This window comes from Schistocerca serialis, chromosome 1 (genome assembly GCF_023864345.2).
Source record: "Schistocerca serialis cubense isolate TAMUIC-IGC-003099 chromosome 1, iqSchSeri2.2, whole genome shotgun sequence".
Taxonomy (NCBI): domain Eukaryota; kingdom Metazoa; phylum Arthropoda; class Insecta; order Orthoptera; family Acrididae; genus Schistocerca; species Schistocerca serialis.
Window position 1 is genome coordinate 1,007,223,050 of NC_064638.1, and position 20,306 is coordinate 1,007,243,355.

Here is a 20,306-nt window from a genome sequence, read left to right on the forward strand (position 1 = left end):
GTCCTTACAATGCGATAACCCTGGGGGGGGGGGGGGGGGGGGGGGGAATTCTGTGCTGCGTTGACGTCCAGAACCTCATCTATGGGTGTGAGAATGTTCACGTGATCACTGCGATCAGCATCGTTGCACAACTGACTCATCACGTCCGAAAGACGCCTTTCAGAGAAGCTCAGTTGGTTATAGGGAGCACGAGTGCGTCTCCTTGTGGCATGGCTGCCTGTTTGCTTCACACGTTTGCACCACACTGAGCCTTCTGGCTCTGGGCATTCCCTATTAAAGGGTAGATACAGATGGCGCTGTGATAGCTATGCCACTACTCTATCTGTTGGCGGACGAAGCTGAAACAATTATCAGTGCATCTGTCGCCCCCAGGGTGACGTATGCCGTCATCGGATTAAATAGGCGTCGTCTTTAGTGATGTACAATTCTTTTTCCGCCAATGTATAACAAGTATCAAGAACTGTTAACTGAACAAAGCAAAGCCTGACAGCTTCCGTAAGCAGTGCTGTGTACAGTGCTCACAGCACTAGTCTTGGCCACGTCCGACAATTCCAGGCACACACTTTCCGGGATGCAGATGAACAATGTCGGGGCCACTCATCATCTGTTTGGCGCGACTATCTCGGCGTCGACGGCCTTAAGTTGTCTCTCCTCTCACAAGACACCAAGCTTAAAGTCTACCCTGTGCCATTGCTACCCGACTGCAGGACAGACTTCACGGAACCAAACAACACTATCGGCTCGTCCTCTTGTTCTCGACGCCGTTATCCATATGCAGTGCACCAGCAGCCACCCACGGCCCCTGTTACAAGCTTCGGCTGTTCCACTGCCAGCAGCTGCTCATTCTCTTCTCATGTGCTGGTTTCAAGCTCCCATTCGTCCACTGCCCATTACAGACCTCAGACGGCCCACTTGTCAACCTCGGTGGCGCTTTACTCGGCTACTTCGATGCTACGATGCCATGGCAGGAAGGCCTCATCAGCCTAGCAGTCAACTGTCGGGCTGGGTGAGACTCTAACTGTGCTTCTTAATCACGGCAGAGTCGCAATCCATGATCCTGCCTCCACTCGCTTCAGTCGTGGATTGTTGTAGTTTGAGCCCATGCTTATCAGTATGTAAGCAAGTATCTTTAGGCCTAGGAATTGGCTCACTGACACACTATAACGCAGATGAAACAAAATAGCGATTGTTTTCTGCCTTCTACTTCATTTTGTGACTCGTCTTCTACAGACGTAATTTTGACCTTTCGGATTACAGAAGAGAAGGTGTTACTGGATCTACCTGTGATTGGCCAGTGTGCAGTCTCAATCACTACTTACTCACAAAGCGGTTCTACGGGTTTACGGAGTTCATATTTGTTAAGACTTCTATTAGACAGTATCGCGCAAAGTAGTGTGTTATAAGAAACTGGTAATGTGGATTACAGCAGCGTCTACACATAAATTTTTAATACTCTTACATCGCATTATCGACCAACAGTATGCATAAGCAGAACTGAGAAGAAATAGAAGCTACTTATTCCTGTTTTGAGTTGTCTGTAGGACTGAGAGTAAACTGGAGAAATGCAAAAATTATGAGATGTAGCAAATGAGAACAGCAAGAAGATCAACATCCAAATAGGCGATCAAGAAGTAGATGAATGTGAGGAATTCTGCTATCTTATAAGCTAAAGCCCATGGCGGACGAATAAAGGAGCACGTTAAAAGCTGACTAACACAAAGAAGGCACTCCTCCCAAGAGAAGATTAGTGATATCACATACAAGTCTTCATTTGAGCAAAAAATGTCTGAGAATGTACGTCTGGAGTGTATTAGTGTAGTTAATTATAGACAGTGGATGTAGAAGCGTTTGAGATGTAGTCGAAAAGCAGGTCGACTGATAAGATTAGGAACGAGGCGGTTCTACGCAGAATCGGCCAAGAAAGGAACATATCGAAAACACAGACAAGAAGGAGGAACGGGCGATAGGACATGTGTTTAGGCATCAGAGAATCACGTCCACGGTACCAGAGGCAGATGAAGAGGTTGGTGCAGAGGACGATTTCGTGGTAAACTACATCAATCCAGTAAGACGACTGGTGATTCAAACCAAAAAAGAAAGAAACAATTTTTTATGTGACTATTGTTGTAGTAGATGGTTACAGGTATTTCGGCTGATTAGCATGAAAAGGAAATGACAAGATTTGCAGCTGTCTCTTTTGCATTTAATCTATTTACGCAACAAGGAGCCTGTTATAACTGCACGCGAAATTAGATTTCTCCCAATTTACATTGGTCAAGGGGCATGTAATGGAACACCGAAACTGGATGCGTAAATATATCAAATCCTATAGAGAGACGGCTGCAGGTGTTTTAATTTTTATTAAGAAGTGGTCCACATGGGAATCAGAAGTAACGAACATTTGTGGATAGCCTCTGGTTTGAAATGTAATGTTTATGATAATGTACTACCCGCGATCCTACCCAGCATTCACCATAATGGTGAACTATGTACAATTAAGTCATCTTAGCTGGCATTACTGGTTGAAGCGCATCTACAATGTTTCAGTGAATTTCTCCTGCCGTTCCTATGCTTGATATAACAGTTAACGCAAAGTGGCTGAATGGTGCAATACGCAGAGCATTACGCAGTAAACGAAAGTCATGGCACATGACTTCGCGCAACATGAGAATTAGTTCACAGTTATCCGCATCTTGTAGAATATTATTATAATTTCATACCATTCACAATGAGATTTTCACCTATCATTCCACAAACATTTTAACTATAAATATACTAACGGGAATTACTAAAACGTGGTCGCCTGTCACAAAGGACATACTCTATAAAAATGTAAAGCTATAACAGTAAGATTTGGGTAAAAGGAGAGTGTTTTCAGTATGAGTACTTACTCTGTTCGGTGTGCACGATTTGTTGGTTTCTTCTTCCTTAAGATGACCTGCGGGAAAATAAATTACATCATTTAAAGAAGAAGAAATACACAGAATATATTGATATGATAAGCAAGCATTTTAAATTACAGTTGCAGTTCATCATCCTCTATGAAATAATGTAAAAAAAAAGAAAGTATCATTAAATTCTATGGGACGGGAGGCTCATTGCATGATGGACACAAAAGCACAAATGAGACCACGAAAAGATTAAAAGATGCAAATTACCAGGTACCTAATTTTAACGATTCTAAGTCTTTCTTGACACCTTACATAATACCTTCATCGAAGGTGTAAACGAACACTTCACGAAAATATTAAAAGCGTCGTCAGAGGAGATAAAAGCATCTTCAGAGATAATCTTACCCATTCATTACCCTGATAAAGTGAGGACAGTTATTAAATAGGAGTGGTTTATTAATGAAATATGTCAGTTTATTGAAGAGCACACTTTCGGCCATTTCTGAATATACACACGACAAAAAGAGTTTTGCATCACACCAGTTCCCAGAACTCATGAAGAGAGGCGTTGACTGTGGATACTGTATCACAGACTCAGTCCATTTGACTGTTCAGAGACGTCATTAAACCCGCCCAAAGATGTAAACAACCATGCAAGAGCAGCGCGTTAGACGGAGGAGTCCGACAGCCGATCAGTTCCAGTCATTTCACCAGGAAGGAGGTGCACGGCTCGTGTTGTCTGTAGTTCAACCATGCGTAGATGGTCAATATCGCGGTTCGATAGCATCCGCATTGTTACTCTGTGCCAGGAAGGGCTATCAACAAGGGAAGTGTCCAGGCGTCTCGGAGTGAACCAATGCGATGTTGTTCGGATATGGAGGAGATACGGACAAACGGGAACTGTCGATGACATGCCGCGCTCAGGCCACCCAAGAGCTACGACTGCAGTAGATGACCGCTACCTGAGGATTATGGATCGGAGGAACCGTGACAGCAAAGCCACCATGTTGAATAACGTTTTTTTGTGCAGTCACAGGACGTTGTGTTACGTCTCAAACTGTGGGCAATAAGTTGCATGATGCGCAACTTCACTCCCGACGTCCATCGCTAGGTCCATATTTGCAACCGCAACACCATGCAGCGCGGTACAGATGGACCCAACAACTCGCCGAACGGACGGCTCAGGATTGGTGTCACGTTCTCTTCACCGATGAGTGCCGCACATGTCTTCAACCAGACAATCGTCAGAGACGTGTTTGGAGGCAACCCGGTCAGGCCACGTATTTTTTACTCACTGGGTGCGCTTCCGGTGTGGTCTTAACTTCTTGTTTGTCGGCAAGTGGTGGTCTGTCAGTCTCTTTAGAAGGGGGTGAGCATCATCAGAGAGTGTTGCTGTTTTCGCAGGAGTTGGATTGTCGCCAGCTCCGTACTTTCGTTGGCAGAGCAGATCACTGTCCTCACTGAGGCAAGAGAATACCACTGCTATCCCCAGAGTACAACAGCGCTTCACTTTTTACCTTCTCTATACGATCATCAAAGGACGGGACTGGTAATGCCACCCGATCAATGTGGGAAAGTCGAATGCTTTCACTCCAGATTTCTGGTATATCTAATCCCCCGCCACTGTGCTCGGTGCAAAAAGACCACCCAATATAGGAGACACTACTCGAGGCCAGTACCAATCTCCCACTTGTAATGAGCGTTTTGTACATGAAAAGTGAGACGTTTCTGCTGCGTTTCCCCGTTTTTTCGTAAAATAAGCAATATTCTATTCCCTCACAATCGCAATATCACTGGTTTTTACCGTCCATGGTGAGTTTCTTTTTTGGAAAGTAAGCAGTCGAGGCTGTTGAACTGAGTTCTGGGGTGATTCGTCTCCTGACCCCCGTCTGGTGCTGAATGGCGCTCGCTAGCTGATTTTGAACGAATGTAAGTGTCACAATTGCAGTAGCTTGATGCATATTCTGAGCAGTATCCTACTTACTTTGCCACGCAACTTCGGTTGCTCAATTGGTTTAATTTGTGGCCACCTTTTGTCTCGTTAATTTTGAATCCACAAACTGCTGAGATGATTTTGTTGCGTTATAATCTTCCACACCACCATTTGGTACCTCCCCTCAGTGTCAGCTTAATTTTGTAATTGAATCCACAAACTACTGAGATGATCTAGTTGCGTTATAATCTTCCACACCACCATTTGATACCTCCCCTCAGTGTCAGCATAATTTTGTAATTTAATTTTAATGTTTACATCACAATTCTCTGTTAATTTTGTGTTAATTATGTCAGTCATTAAGAGCAAGTAAGTATCTGTTACTCTTAGTTTTATCTTAGATTTCAAATGCCTACTGTCCTGCAACTTTTCCCTAGTTAGGTGACTCAAAAGTAAGAAATAAACGAATTTTTCATTCTGCAGTAGAGTGTACACTGATATGAAACTTCCTGGCAGATTAAAATTGTGTGCCAGACGGGTATTGGGACCCACCACCCGTCCACACAAGATTTACTTTGGCCAGCACCCCATCTCCTACGTTCAGAACATCACAGAAGTTCTCCTGCGAAACATGTAGCACTGCGGAGATACTGCGGAGACATGGCTTAACCGCAGCCTGGGGGATGTATCCAGAATGAATTTTTCACTCTACAGCGGAGTATGCGCAGACGTGAAACATTCTGGCAGATTAAAAGTATGTGTCGAGCCTGGACTCGAGCACAGGATCTTTTCTTTTGGTGTCAAGTGCTCTACCGACTGAGCTCCACAAGCACGACACAGGACTCGTCCTCACAGCCTAGCTTCCGGCAGTACCTCATTTTTTACCTTACAAACTAAGCCATATTTCCGCAACATCCTTTCTTCCAGGAGTGCTGTGCCAAAAACTTTCGCAGAAGAATTTCTGCGAAGTTTCTATGGTAGGAGACATGGTACTCGTGAAAGAAGAGCTGAGAGGATGGGTCGTGAGTCGTTCTTGGATAGCTCAGCTTGTAGAGCACTTGCCACAGAAAGGCAACATCCAGGGCTCGTTCTCACTGTGACGGTGTTTCTGCGTTGTGCTCTGTGGCCAAACTCAACCATCAGTTAATTCAGAATACATAGAAGTAAACGAGGATAGCACCCGGAGTAGTGGGACCTGAAATTGAAGCGTCACCCATCCACCAGTGTCAGCCCAGTTTGCGGGTGAATATAAGTTTAATTTAGTGTTTTCTTTATGTATTTTGTAATATTTGTAATGTTTGTGAATTATCTAAAGTTTGTATTTATTTTTGTGTTTCATGTACGGAGAGGGCGGCGCAACGAACGGAGACAGCATCTTCACTGCCGGGACCAGACAGAAAATTGCTGGCCACTATACGTCGCGGGTCGACAGCCAAAGAGTAACAGAAGATCCTGAATCCGAGTTGTTGCGTTGTGCTTCTAAAAACTGATAAAACAAGAATTTGTAATGTTTCTACACCAATGACGTCAGACAAAGTTTAATCATGCTGTAAATGTTCAGTCCTATCTGGTCAAGGCTCATGTTCACGTCTATATGTAGTATATATGAAGATAATAAACTAGTGTATACTACAAAAGTTTAAATACGTGTTCCGAGAAATTATTTGTGAAGAATTATATAAGGAAGAAGTATTACTGATTTATTTGACAAGATTATTACTTTTTGGCAACGTTCATCGCGAGTTTGAGTCTTAAAAGTTTATTCAATGTGGTTTCAATATTTATTAAAGCAAATTACTTGCATTAATATAATTTCTGAGAAGAAACAAACGACATCTAAATTTAAAAAAGTTTGCGCAAACCAATTGGACTGAGTGACGTAATTCTGCGCATACGACTCAAATGATGATGTTTTAATTACAGTTTCGTTCAAGAACGATTCAGACACAACTTTAAAAAGAATTTAAATAATTTTGAAGTGTTTTGTAGCTGACGTAGGTGACGATGTTTGCACATGGTCATATGTCAAAAGAAAATCATTTATACAAAACTTACGTCGTTACACTACACCGGTTGTATTACGTGATAACAGCCGGCCGGAGTGGCCGAGCGGTTCTAGGCGCTACAGTCTGGAACCGAGCGACCGCTACGGTCGCAGGTTCGAATCCTGCCTCGGGCATGGATGTGTGTGATGTCCTTAGGATAGTTAGGTTTAAGTAATTCTAAGTTCTAGGGGACTGACGACATCAGAAGTTAATTTCCATAGTGCTCAGAGCCATTTATTACGTGATAACAAATTTCTTTATGGTCCTGAGAGACTTGCTTCGATTTCCCCTTGGACTATAACTTGTCTTTGTGTTGTTTCACTATGTTACGGACAAAGCATTGGAGGAAACAACAAGAAAATGATATCCAGATGTATGCAGTGTAACTATGTTCCACAGGGTCTAATGGAACAATAATACTGCATCAAGATTATAATCGAGATACTTCAAATTAATTCCGTCGCATACTTACGACTGCCTACAACTGAGCGGACAGGAGAGGAGGAGGACAATGAAGAAAAAGAAAATGAAACTAGCGATGAGAACGATGAGTAACAAAGGAATTAGGGGCAGGAAAAGCGTTCACTGTTTGGTGTATTCACAAAAAATTGTTGTACTCCAGCACATTTTCGTACAAAGGTAGGTTTGGAAAACGAATACAAAGAAGATAATCACTTAATTAAGTGTGGGCTCAAAGTATTTCACGTTTCTTTCCAGAATAACAGCTAGCGAAAAAGGACACATATCAAAATGTTATGTACACAGTTGTAGACGTTAAGACGTTGTAGACGTTAAGTTAAAGGTCAAGAAAAGTCCTCCCTATTCAGACAGCCAGAGGGCCTCTGAAGCAGTGCTGACACATCTGTTAGCTACGTGTAGTCTACAAGTGAATCCTACAAAAGAAATTAATGGTCAATTTGCTGACACATAACTATTCATTCATTCTGAAGAAAAATGGATTGAATGGCTACAACGAGATAATATTAATACCAATCTACTACGACCGTAGATACTCTAATCAGTACGCGTGAAAAGACTGCAGTTCGGTTCATAGCAGACGAATGTGTTTCATATTTTTATGCACATTTTGTGCAACTTTCAACGCTTTTCGGGTCGCCCATGCACGAAGGTTGTTCTGCGTACATATGAAGACAGACGATTTGCGGTTTACCTCACTTCTGACGATGGCATAGACGATACACAGGCTCTAATAGTAGTTGTCGAGATAAATTGACAACAGCCTTCATGATGGCACCTCTTGGGAAATTTGTGTAAACGTTTTAGAGAAACCGCAGAAGACCTAATTTAGAATGACTGGACACAAACTCAAATAATGTTCCTCCTCGAGTATAGTGTCTCATTCACTTCGCCACATGGCCCAATATTGAAATCTTCCATTCATTATACATTCGCGCTCTTGGCTTTCCTTCACTATGAGTGAATTACTTGCAGCATGTTTAACATACGCATTGGATCATAGTACACAGAACCCACAATTGGTTCTGACACCGGCACTTTCTTCCCTGGAGCATATGTTTTATTTCTTACAAGTATCATTGTTGTTCACTTATCTGCTTGCTAGTCTGGCATGAAGCAGTTCTGCTTCCCTTACTACTAAGTACACCACATAGCCTGCACATACACATTTCCAGTTTGTTTCTTTTTTGTATCGTGTTGCGAACTATGGAATAAATTTATGTAATATTTATATTCAAATGTTTTATATGTGTTATGTTTACCAGTGATTTGGTGCTTAAATGTATTTGACCATTTGTCAGTTCCTTGCTCTTTTATAATTTACTAAGTACACCACATAGCCTGCACATACACATTTCCAGTTTGTTTCTTTTTTGTATCGTGTTGCGAACTATGGAATAAATTTATGTAATATTTATATTCAAATGTTTTATATGTGTTATGTTTACCAGTGATTTGGTGCTTAAATGTATTTGACCATTTGTCAGTTCCTTGCTCTTTTATAATTTACTAAGTACACCACATAGCCTGCACATACACATTTCCAGTTTGTTTCTTTTTTGTATCGTGTTGCGAACTATGGAATAAATTTATGTAATATTTATATTCAAATGTTTTATATGTGTTATGTTTACCAGTGATTTGGTGCTTAAATGTATTTGACCATTTGTCAGTTCCTTGCTCTTTTATAATTTACTAAGTACACCACATAGCCTGCACATACACATTTCCAGTTTGTTTCTTTTTTGTATCGTGTTGCGAACTATGGAATAAATTTATGTAATATTTATATTCAAATGTTTTATATGTGTTATGTTTACCAGTGATTTGGTGCTTAAATGTATTTGACCATTTGTCAGTTCCTTGCTCTTTTATAATTTACTTGATAGTGTTTGTTGTTTTACATTTTTGTGGAAGACCTATGTCCTCAAAATTCACTCAACTGTGTGTGTTATTTTATATGTATCTTATTATGCAACATGTTCTCTTCTTGTCACTTGCACAGTCAGTACAGGGCATTTCAAAAAGAAGGAAAAGGTTTCAAACATCTGCTTCTTCCAAACTACAAAACTTAGAAACACAATCCCAACGTTCCTGGAAAGAGAAAGTTCAATTTTTTCTGCCACACACGAAGCAGCTGGTCTCTCTTTACCGAATCCACACCTTCACTTATGCGATGTCGCAGACTGTCAAGAGTATCAGGCATAGGTGGGATAAAAACGCGGTCTTTTGTGTAACCCCGCAGATAAATATCACAATGTGTGAGGTCTCGAGACCTGGGAGGCCACGGGCGATGTAGGTTATCTTCTGCTCCTCCTCTTCCAATCCAACGTCCTGGAGTGGTGTCATTCAAGTAATGTCGGACATGCTTAGAGAATTTCTTATGTTGCACTTATTGTGGCAGTGTTATGTAGTGAAAACAGAAGATCTCTTATGCTATACTTGACCATAAGGTGGTTTTGTATCCACACATGTACACTGTAAATTTCACATAAATATCAGCAGTCTGCTAAGTAACTTCTTGACCTCACAGTGTTCCAGTATTGACTCTCTGTTCACACACTGCTTAAGCTGAAATGGAAAATTGATACAAAGAATTGATATCTGGGTACAAAGTGCCTATCTTCTGGGAATTTTTTTTAGAAATAAGTGATTTAGTCAAATCAATCTTCTTCTTTGTTCTCAACGGCGTATTAACATCAATGAGACCCATAATAGTCTGAAAAATTCTAATTCTGAAGTGAAAAAAACAAAAATCCTTTTCGTCACTGAGTAGACTTAAAAGTTCTGTATTTCAAACACTGACATCCTGCCGGATCACCAGTGTGCTTCTGCTGTGGCGAGGAAACTCTTTGGCTGTGATAGTTCGTTATCTCTGCCCAGAGAGGACAGAAAATAAGACTGTCGTACTGCAGTGTTGTTCATTGTGTCATAAGAGTTAACCGGCCACGCTGACGTGAAATGACATCATTGTGAGTTATATGATGTTATTGTTTAACTTAATATTTACCAATAGTACTAATGCAATAAGAAAATAACCCGATGAGGTACGATGACTATACTCAGAAGTACTACTAGTGTTTTCTAGATGAATTAAAACTTACTTGAGTATTGAAAGGCACTGTTCTGTTTTTAGTTTCTTTGGTAACATTCTTCCCAAATATTAAATCCTTTGCTATGGTTTCTCATAGTTTCAGGAAAGGGATAATACATGAAATTTTGATTGAAAACGTGCTGATTACTAAGTTCTTTTAAAAAGGCACTGTTTTCCAGTTCAAAACTAACGTTAGTAGTTTTATAATACATTCAAACGAACGACCGAACATGATAAGCAGAAAACATTAGGATTTGGCTTAGCATATTTATGGTATGTTATCATGGACTCCACGTGGAATGAAGCAGTAATGATATCCACGCATCGTTGTAAATTGCTGTAGATTGTATTACTGTGCGTTTACTTATTCACTGAAACTGCACTCTACAGAAAGTTATTGCATTCTGGTAGTATAAGCAACTTGACACGTAGTGAGAAATCTTTTGTGCCCAATAAAACTGCCTATCTACTATCTGTATTATCCGTTAGGTATTATTTGTTACTTAGCGACATTTAATTTGTATTTTTGATCTGATGTCGGTTTGCACTTGATGATAGGTAGCGTTGCTTCATATAGGACTGCAAAAATTTTATGTTGCAAGCAGTATTTTCGGAACAAGTTTTTTAAATGTTATTTCTAAATCTGGAGGACTACAGGAAGTGTAAGATGGATTCCAATTTTAGAAATTTTGCGGCTGAATGTGTAGCAATCGTGATCGTGATTATGTATTAAATCTTAGCTGGGCAGTACCTGGGGAAGTCAGCGTCTGAGATATTCTTCGGCAAACGGAGATTTGGGGCTGCTCATTGTGCGTGACCTACGACAGTTCTTGTATCTAGAACATTATGTCGCAAAATTATCCTTTTCATAGTCAATATCATGTTTAATACGTCAACTGAATTTCTGTGTCGAAGAATCCGTTTCGAGTGAATAAGTACGTTACAAGTCTTCTGTCCTCACAGCGACGGCTTATGGACCCCGTTGAAGAGGAGAGAGGTGGTGAAGACCGTAACCTGCGGCTCGCACTATTCTTTATGTAGCTACAGAGACATTTATCACGGCTGCCGGAAAAAAATGCTTCAGATAGCAATGGTTATGAGAATGCTGCTTTCAACTGTCATAATTTTCTGAAATTTCGTTCAGAAAATGCAACTATTCATTTTTTACAATTCATTATACATGGTATTCTCTTATCAACACGTTTGACAGATGCATTTCTAGTTTCTACCTCAAGTTTGGTTCCAGAAGGTCTGTTTAATACCCATGTGTAGTTTCCCGAAACCACTTCATGAAGTCAGAAAGTTGTTCAGACCCAAGCGTCCTTCTGTTTGAAAATAGTCGAACTTCGGGAGGTAACAAAACTGAGAAGCAGAAGGGATGTTCTAACAGTTTATTCTTTATATCCCTCGGTTTTGAAAATGTCATGGTGCTTTTGTTGGTATGCGCATTATCGTCACCAAAAAACTTACAAATTTCGCTTTGTAATGCAAGCCTCCTCCTTCGTACGTTTTCATCCGATAATACTTGCAAGATCACAGTACAGAGAATAACGTTTGATTATCGGAGAGTGATGAAACTGACTGCTTTGATTCTATTACATTTGTGGTGCGAAGTTTTGGACCCACGTCTCACAATCATAAATTAGTGCGCAAATAAACATTCATTATAAAGCTGTAGCAACTATGCTGAAAAATTGCTTCCCGCTTTTCTACTTGATCCATATTTGCAGAATGTGGTATTGACACAGCGCAAATCGTTCCGACAACTAACTCATAATTTGAAATGTACCACAATATTTCTTCATTTGTGCGTTTGACATCGCGAATTTTCTAAACATCTTACCTGCTGGAAAGTAAAGAGCAAATTCATTATTATCTTTCTACGACATTTGAAGCATTTTTGTTGTTTAACCGTCCAAAAGGAATACTACTATAATTACAATGTATATAGGCGGCGTTTCATAAGATTTGTGTCAAATGTCTACGTGTTGTAGATCATGTCATGGAAAACAACTTTCGTTACAGACTAAATGTTCGAAGACGCTTCCCAGTTACGGTGGCCCTGGGTAGTCGATGTTTCACGAACTAGTAGGGTGTGCATACTGTCTAACACAGTAAACTGATAAAGTCAATTTCAACTAGAAAGCCTTAAGAATGAGTATCTCTAGGTAGAAAAACATATTTTAGAACAGAAAATTATATTTTACAAGCCAATCAAGAAATTTAATTTCGCTGGGCCAACTCCATTTCATAAAGAGGATATGGCTAGGAAATAGGCAACACACACACGCAGAATGCCTATTCCCTGCCGCCTTTCAGGGCCATAACCAATACAAAAAGACGCCTTGCATCACTGGGAAATCTCAGCGAACAAATTTGTTGCCAATGATGTGTCTGATGTGTTCGATTACTTCCAAACGTTTGAAGTAAGGACTCTGAAATACCTGTATCTACACCAAAAAGGATGCACCACGAAGGAGCTATGCAAAACGATCACTTATCGACAAAAAATGCAAAACTGTGAACATCGGCGGCCGATGAATGAATGTGTGACACTGCAGCATAATTTCACCACTCATCTGGCGAGGATAGTAAAAAGGGAACATGACAATACGAAGGCATAACATCTTTGCGAATTTCATTCCGTATACTCAGATGGACAATAAGTTCACCTCGTAGACATGCCCAAGGGCAATACAAAACAATATTAGGATTTAAGGAGGGCTTGTAGTTAGGCCCAAAGAAGCCAGTGCGAGTAATCGGCGAATCACTCGACATTTAAATAAAAGTTACGCCTCTGTTCGACGATGTTGGTAGGAAATGGTGGATCACGCCACGTCAGGAAGGAAGCGGTCGACTTAGAGAGGTGGGGATGGACTGAGAGTGGAGGGAGGGGGGAGGGAGAAGGAGATAGGGGAAAGGATGGGCAGAGATTGCGGAGGACTAGATGGGCAGTTAGAGGTGGCAAGGACAGACAGAGAGACAGGAGTAGGAAATGGACAGGGAGAGGGGGAGGAGACAGACAGAAGGGCAGACTGACGTATGAGAACGGAATGGATGGCTGGGAGATGAAGTGAGCAGGTGGCCGGGGGAGGGGGGTGTCGTGGGGGTACATGTGAGGGTGGGGGGACTGTGTGGAGTGGAGGCAGTTGGGGGAGTTGGGGGTGGGTGAGTGAGTGATAAAGCAGCTGTAACATAGAGTAGGGTGTGTGGGCTGTAGGAGAGCGTAGCCCTTTCCAGCAAGATATTTGAGCTGTTGTGACACCATTTATATGGGAGTGATGGGTGCTTATTAAGTTTTATAGGGTTTTTAATTGCATATAGATGGAAAGTTGAGAGGATGATGTCGATCATTAAGTTAACTTCGTTCCAAACCCCAGTCTTATGGCGTAAAAAACACAAGCTGGGATTAATTGCCTCTTGTGCGGTTTATGTATCTTCCTATTAACCCAGTGGCTTTGATAGAGTGATTTTGGAATTTTGTTTATTTAGAAAATTTCTGTCAAATTCTGCAAAAACGTGGGAATTTAAGGAGAGGGGACCTGGATAAACTGAAAGAACCAAAGGTTGTACAGAGTTTCAGGGAGAGCATAAGGGAACAATTGACAGAAATGGGGGAAAGAAATACAGCAGAAGAAGAATGGGTAGCTTTAAGGAATGAATTAGTGAAGGCAGCAGAGGATCAAATAGATAAAAAGACGAGGGCTAGTGGAAACCTTTTGGTAACAGAAGAAATATTGAATTTAATTGATGAAAGAGAAAATATAAAAATGCAGTAATTGAAGCAGGCAAAAACGAATACAGACGTCTCAAAAGTGAGATCGACAGGAAGTGCAAAACGGCTAAGTAGCGATGGCTAGAGGACAAATGTAAGGATGTAGAGGCTTACCTCACTAGGGGTAAGATAGATACTGCCTACAGGAAAATTAAGGAGACCTTCTGAGAAAAGAGAACAAATTGTATGAATATCAACAGCTCAGATGGAAACCCAGTTCTAAGCAAACAAGGGAAAGCAGAAAGGTGGAAAGAGTATCTAGAGGGTCTATACAAGGGCGATGTACTTGAGGACAATATTATGGAAATGAAAGAGGATGTAGATGAAGATGAAATGGGAGATATGATACTGCGTGAAGTGTTTGACAGAGCACTGAAAGCCCTGAGTCGAAACAAGTCACTGTGAGTGGACAATATTCCATTACAACTACTGACGGCCATTTCTGACAAAACTCTACCATCTGGTGAGCAAGATGTATGAGACAGGCGAGATACCCTCAGACTACAAGAAGAATATAATAATTCCAATCCCAAATAAAGCAGGTGTTGACACATGTGAATATTACCGAACTATCAATTTAATAAGCCAGGGCTGCAAAATACTAACGCGAATTCTTTACAGACGAATGGAAAAACTGGTAGAAGCCGACCTCGGGGAAGATCAGTTTGGATTCTGGAGAGAGAGATGTCGTATGGCTAGGGCCTCCCGTCGGGTAGACCGTTCGCCTGGTGCAGGTCTTTCGAGTTGACGCCACTTCGGCGACCTGCGAGTCGATGGGGGTGAAATGATGATGATTAGGACAACGCAACACCCAGTCCCTGAGCGGAGAAAATCTCCGACCCAGCCGGGAATCGAACCCGGGCCCTTAGGAGTGACAGTCTGTCACGCTGACCACTCCTACCAGGGGCGGACGATTCTGGAGAAATGTTAGAACACGTGAAGCAATACTGAACCTACGACGTATCTTAGAAGAAAGATTAAGGAAAGGCAAACCTACGTGTCTAGCATTTGTAGACTTAGAGAAAGCTTTCGACAATGTTGATTGGAATACTCTCTTTCAAATTTTGAAGGTGTTAGGGGTAAAATACAGGGATCGAAAGGCTATTTACAATTTGTACAGAAACCAGATGACAGTTCTAAGTGTCGAGGGGTATGAAAGGGAAGCAGTGGTTGGGAAGGGAGTAAGACAGGGTTGTAGCCTCTCCCCGATGTTATTCAAACTGTATATTGAGCAAGCACTAAAGGAAACAAAAGAAAAATTCGGAGTAGGTATTACAATCCATGGAGAAGAAATAAAATCTTCGAGGTTCGCCGATGACATTGTAATTTTGTCAGAGACAGCAACGGTCTTGGACGAGTAGTTGAACGGAATGGAGAGTGTCTTGAAAGGAGGGTATAAGATGAACATCAACAAAAGCAAAACGAGGATAATGGAATGTAGTGGAATTAAGTCGGGTGATGCTGATGGTATTAGATTAGGAAATGAGACACTTAAAGTAGTAAAGAAGTTTTGCTATTTGGGGAGCAAAATAACTGATGATGGCCGCAGTAGAGAGGATAGAAAATGTAGACTGGCAATGCGAAGGAAAGCGTATCTGAAGAAGAGAAATCTGTTAACATCGAGTATAGATTTAAGTGTCACGAAGTCGTTTCTTAAAGTATTTGTATGGAGTGTAGCTTTGTATGGAAGTGAAACATGGACGATAAATGGTTTAGACAAGAAGATATTAGAAGATTTCGAAATGTGGTGCTACAGAAGAATGCTGAAGATTAGATGGGTAGATCACATAACTAATGAGAAGGTGCTGAATAGGATTGGGGAGAAGAGAAGTTTGTGGCACAACTTGACTAGAAGAAGGGATCGGTTGGTAAGGCATGTTCTGAGACATCGTGGGATCACCAATTTAGTATTGGAGGGCAGCGTGGAGGGTAAAAATCGTAGAGGGAGACCAAGAGATGAATACACTAAGCAGATCAAGAACGATGTAGGCTGCAGTAGGTACCTAGTAGATAGTGTCGGAAGTTCCATGCGGCTTTTCGCGGATGATGCTGTAGTATACAGAGAAGTTGCTGCATTAGAAAATTGTAGCGAAATACAGGAAGATCTGCAGCGGATAGGCACTTGGTGCAGCGAGTGGCAACTGACCCTTAACATAGACAAATGTAATGTATTGCGAATACATAGAAAGAAGGATCCTTTATTGTATGATTATATGATAGCGGGACAAACACTGGTAGCAGTTACTTCTGTAAAATATCTGGGAGTGTGCGTACGGAACGATTTGAAGTGGAATGATCATATAAAATTAATTGTTGGTAAGGCGGGTACCAGGTTGAGATTCATTGGGAGAGTGCTTAGAAAATGTAGTCCATCAACAAAGGAGGTGGCTTACAAAACACTCGTTCGACCTATACTTGAGTATTGCTCATCAGTGTGGGATCCGTACCAAGTCGGGTTGACGGAGGAGATAGAGAAGATCCAAAGAAGAGCGGCGCGTTTTGTCACCGGGTTATTTGGTAACCGTGATAGCGTTACGGAGATGTTTAATAAACTCAAGTGGCAGACTCTGCAAGAGAGGCGCTCTGCATCGCGGTGTAGCTTGCTCGCCAGATTTCGAGAGGGTGCGTTTCTGGATGAGGTATCGAATATATTGCTTCCCCCTACTTATACCTCCCGAGGAGATCACGAATGTAAAATTAGAGAGATTAGAGCGCGCACGGAGGCTTTCAGACAGTCGTTCTTCCCGCGAACCATACGCGACTGGAACAGGAAAGGGAGGTAATGATAGTGGCACGTAAAGTGCTCTCCGCCACACACCGTTGGGTGGCTTGCGGAGTATCAATGTAGATGTAGATGTAGATGTACTGAGAGATGAAGAAGCTTGCACATGATAGAGTTGCATGGAGAGCTGCATCAAACCAATCTCAGGACTGAAGACCACAACAACAACAACTGTCTAATTCTGTGGAAGATGAAACACTTGGAATTCTAATTAGTGCAGAGAATATTGTCTTATTTTTATAGGAGTTGACTGAAGAAATGTTGCTCAATAAGTTGTTCTTTCTATATCAGGCTGGTATATCATCCCACATCGTTGTAGGTGTTATTGGTCTGTTGACCATTTCACTGAGTTGTTGATGATTTATTCTTTTATTCTGTCTGGCATGTTCTTGGTTTTATGTGTTTCGCGATGGGAGTTTTCCATAGCATAGATATCCAGCCACTCGAAGAATCCTCCAGTTTGAGTAGATGACATAATCTATGTTTAACATCCATATTCGAGAATGGGTCGGACACATATATCGTATGTAAGAAGGGCAACTGGTTGCTCCAGTCAATGTGTTCCGAATTCCATGAGACGTACTAAATTAAATCGACTTTCAGTTTTTCTAATCTCTCAGTCGTGTTTTTCTGCCAATTTAAGAGTTCATCTAGATAGATTCCAAAATATTTGACGTTTGGTTGTAAAGTAATTTCTTCTCCCAGATGTCGAATGTTGAGTTTGTTGGAGTCGGTGTTGTTGGCCATTAGTAACATTTCTATATCTTAATGAGGCAAGTAACTTTTGGTTGGATTAAGTCGGATTCTCCATTTATTGAGCCAGGATTCAAGTTTCTGACGTATCATTTGGTTAGTTCACTGAGTGCGCTGCAGATGGGTGGACGAACCAGTAAGTGGTGTCAACTGCGCGTGTTTTTATTTTCACTACCTGGGTCATGGGACGTCAGCTGTATATATCGTATACAACAATGAGGAGACTCCCGCATTGGGATGATTTTTGACACCCAACTCATACTTTCACTTTTCTATTTCCAATGAGGTTAGCAATTAATTGTACTATTTCAGGTAGCAAGTTGTATTTTAGCATTTTGTGAAGAAGATCCGCGTGCCATAGCTTATCAAAGGCGCGTTCTATGTCTAGAAAGAGGGCAGCAGTCGCATCTGTTAAATTGCAGGCTTCTGGCTAGTTAGTCTTAATAATGTATCAGCAGTATTTTGACTGTTTCTGAAACCAGCTTGTTCACGTTGTATAATGTTATTGTCGTCTGCAACTAGCTGTGGTCTATTGTTAAATATTGCCTCCAATATTTTGCCAATTATTGGAAGTAACGTGGTAGATCTGTATGAGATAGGGTGGTTTTTGGATTTCCCAGGTTTTGGAATCATTCCAATATGTGCATGTTTCCATTGGGATGGTACAGTTTTTTGAGTTAGGGCTTCATTTTATAAAAGTTTTAGAGTTTGAGCAAGTTGTGGTGGTAGAAGTAGTATGAGATATAATTGTCCAATGCCGTCATTTCCAGGAGCTATATTTTGGCCTGTTAGTGCGGCAGAAGCTATCTAATACTGTGTTCATTCTTTCAATACCAGATGATCAGGTGGTGTGCCATTTTTGTATAGAAGTAGATTAAGTCCCCTAGTAATAATTTCCTCGTGGCTGTAGTCAACTCTAGGGTATTGTGGATGATTGTGTAGCTTTTTGAGTTATTCGCGGAATATTTCAATCTTCTCGCTTTTGTCCACCTTCATACAGTCATCTGTTTGAAAAGCTGGCTCTGCGGTGACGGTTTTGCCCAAAATTCTCTAGAGTTCCTTGTAACTCACGTTCCCACCTATTTGCTATGAATTGGCGAATCTGCGATTTAATCTGATTGTTAAGACTAAACCACTCCGTTTTTGCTCTTGCATTAAGTTGTCTTTTAATTTGCCCTTGTAACTTTTTCCTCGCTTTCATTAAAAGACTACGTGTATGAAACCTGTCCTGGTGCTTCGCGATGGTTTTCTTTGGTGCACTAGTGGTGATAGTAGATCGTATTGACGTACAATGTTGACAGCAGCATTTTATTTGTGGCGTATGTCAACCGGGCTGTGGGAATGAGCAATGCATCGAGGAATATTTTTGTGAATGTGTTTCAGGACCAAAGATCATGCCATACAGCTGTATACGATAAATAAATTTAACATCCACGGTACTGGAATCGCATGGCGTAAAACAGCAGAGATTCAGACACACGTGTGTTCCATGTGTGTGACGTACGCATACGTGGGCGAAGCAGCGGCTGAAAAACATCACAAATTCCTCTCCGGTGCCAAAATCTTCATAGCCGATCTCCGAATAACAAATGCTCCGTACTCTCTCAACTAGATTTACTCCAGTATGACTGTTCCCCTACAGCTGTTACCTTCTACAGCTCCCTCACTTAACACATATTCTATCAACCAGTAACCACTTCTTCTTGTCGTTTTCCATATGTTCTTCCTCTGCCGGCTCTAGGGAGAAACCGTTAATTTCTAATTTTATCAATCCACTTAATTTTCAACATTCTTCTGTGGCACTACATCTCAGTCGTTTGCTACTCCTCTTTTCCTGTTTTCCCCCTGTCCATAAGCTTCAAATTTCCTCCGGAGATTGTTAGTAAACTTCTTTTGGCCAGTAAAATTTTCTTTGCCAGTGCTAGTCCATTTTTTATACTCTACTTCCTTCGTCTGCCAAGTTTTATTTTGCTTCCAAGATAACAAAATTCCTCCACTTCGATGACTTTTTGTTGACCAATCTTGACATAAAGTTTCTCGCTAATCTCATGTCTGTTACTCATCAACACTTCCGACTTTCGGTTCACGCTCAGTTCATAATAAGTGCTCAGTAGACCATTCCATTAAATATGTCCTGTAATTTCTCCTCTTTTTCGTTGAGCATAGCCATTTCATCAATGAATATTATATTTATATCCTTTAAATCTGAACGTTAATCTCACTCTTGAAACGTTCTTTTATTTCCGCCATTGATCCTTCGATGTACAGATTTAACAGGAGGGTCGAGAGACTGCAGCCCTGACATAGACCCTTTTTAATCCGAGCAGTTATGTTTTTAGTCTTCCAGTCTTATTGTTTTCTCTTGTTTCTCGTACATACCTTCTTGTCCTATGGCCTACTCCTATTGTTCAGAGAATTTCGAACTTCTTATACCATTTGACATGGTCGAACGCTTTTTCTAGGTTGACAGGTCGTATGAATATGTCTTGATGTTTCTTACGCCATGCTTCCGTTATTAATGGCAGTGTCAGAATTGTCTCTTTCCTGTCTTTATCT

General features: G+C 41.1%; 1 long non-coding RNA gene across 1 annotated transcript in view; it reads right to left on the bottom strand.

Moving 5' to 3' along the window:
• Positions 1–20,306, bottom strand: part of LOC126413338 (uncharacterized) — a 1,775,741-nt gene that overhangs the window by 555,673 nt on the left and 1,199,762 nt on the right. The window contains exon 5 of the long non-coding RNA XR_007575369.1: positions 2,892–2,938. This is a non-coding gene — a long non-coding RNA (uncharacterized LOC126413338). The remainder of the gene's footprint in view (positions 1–2,891; positions 2,939–20,306) is intronic.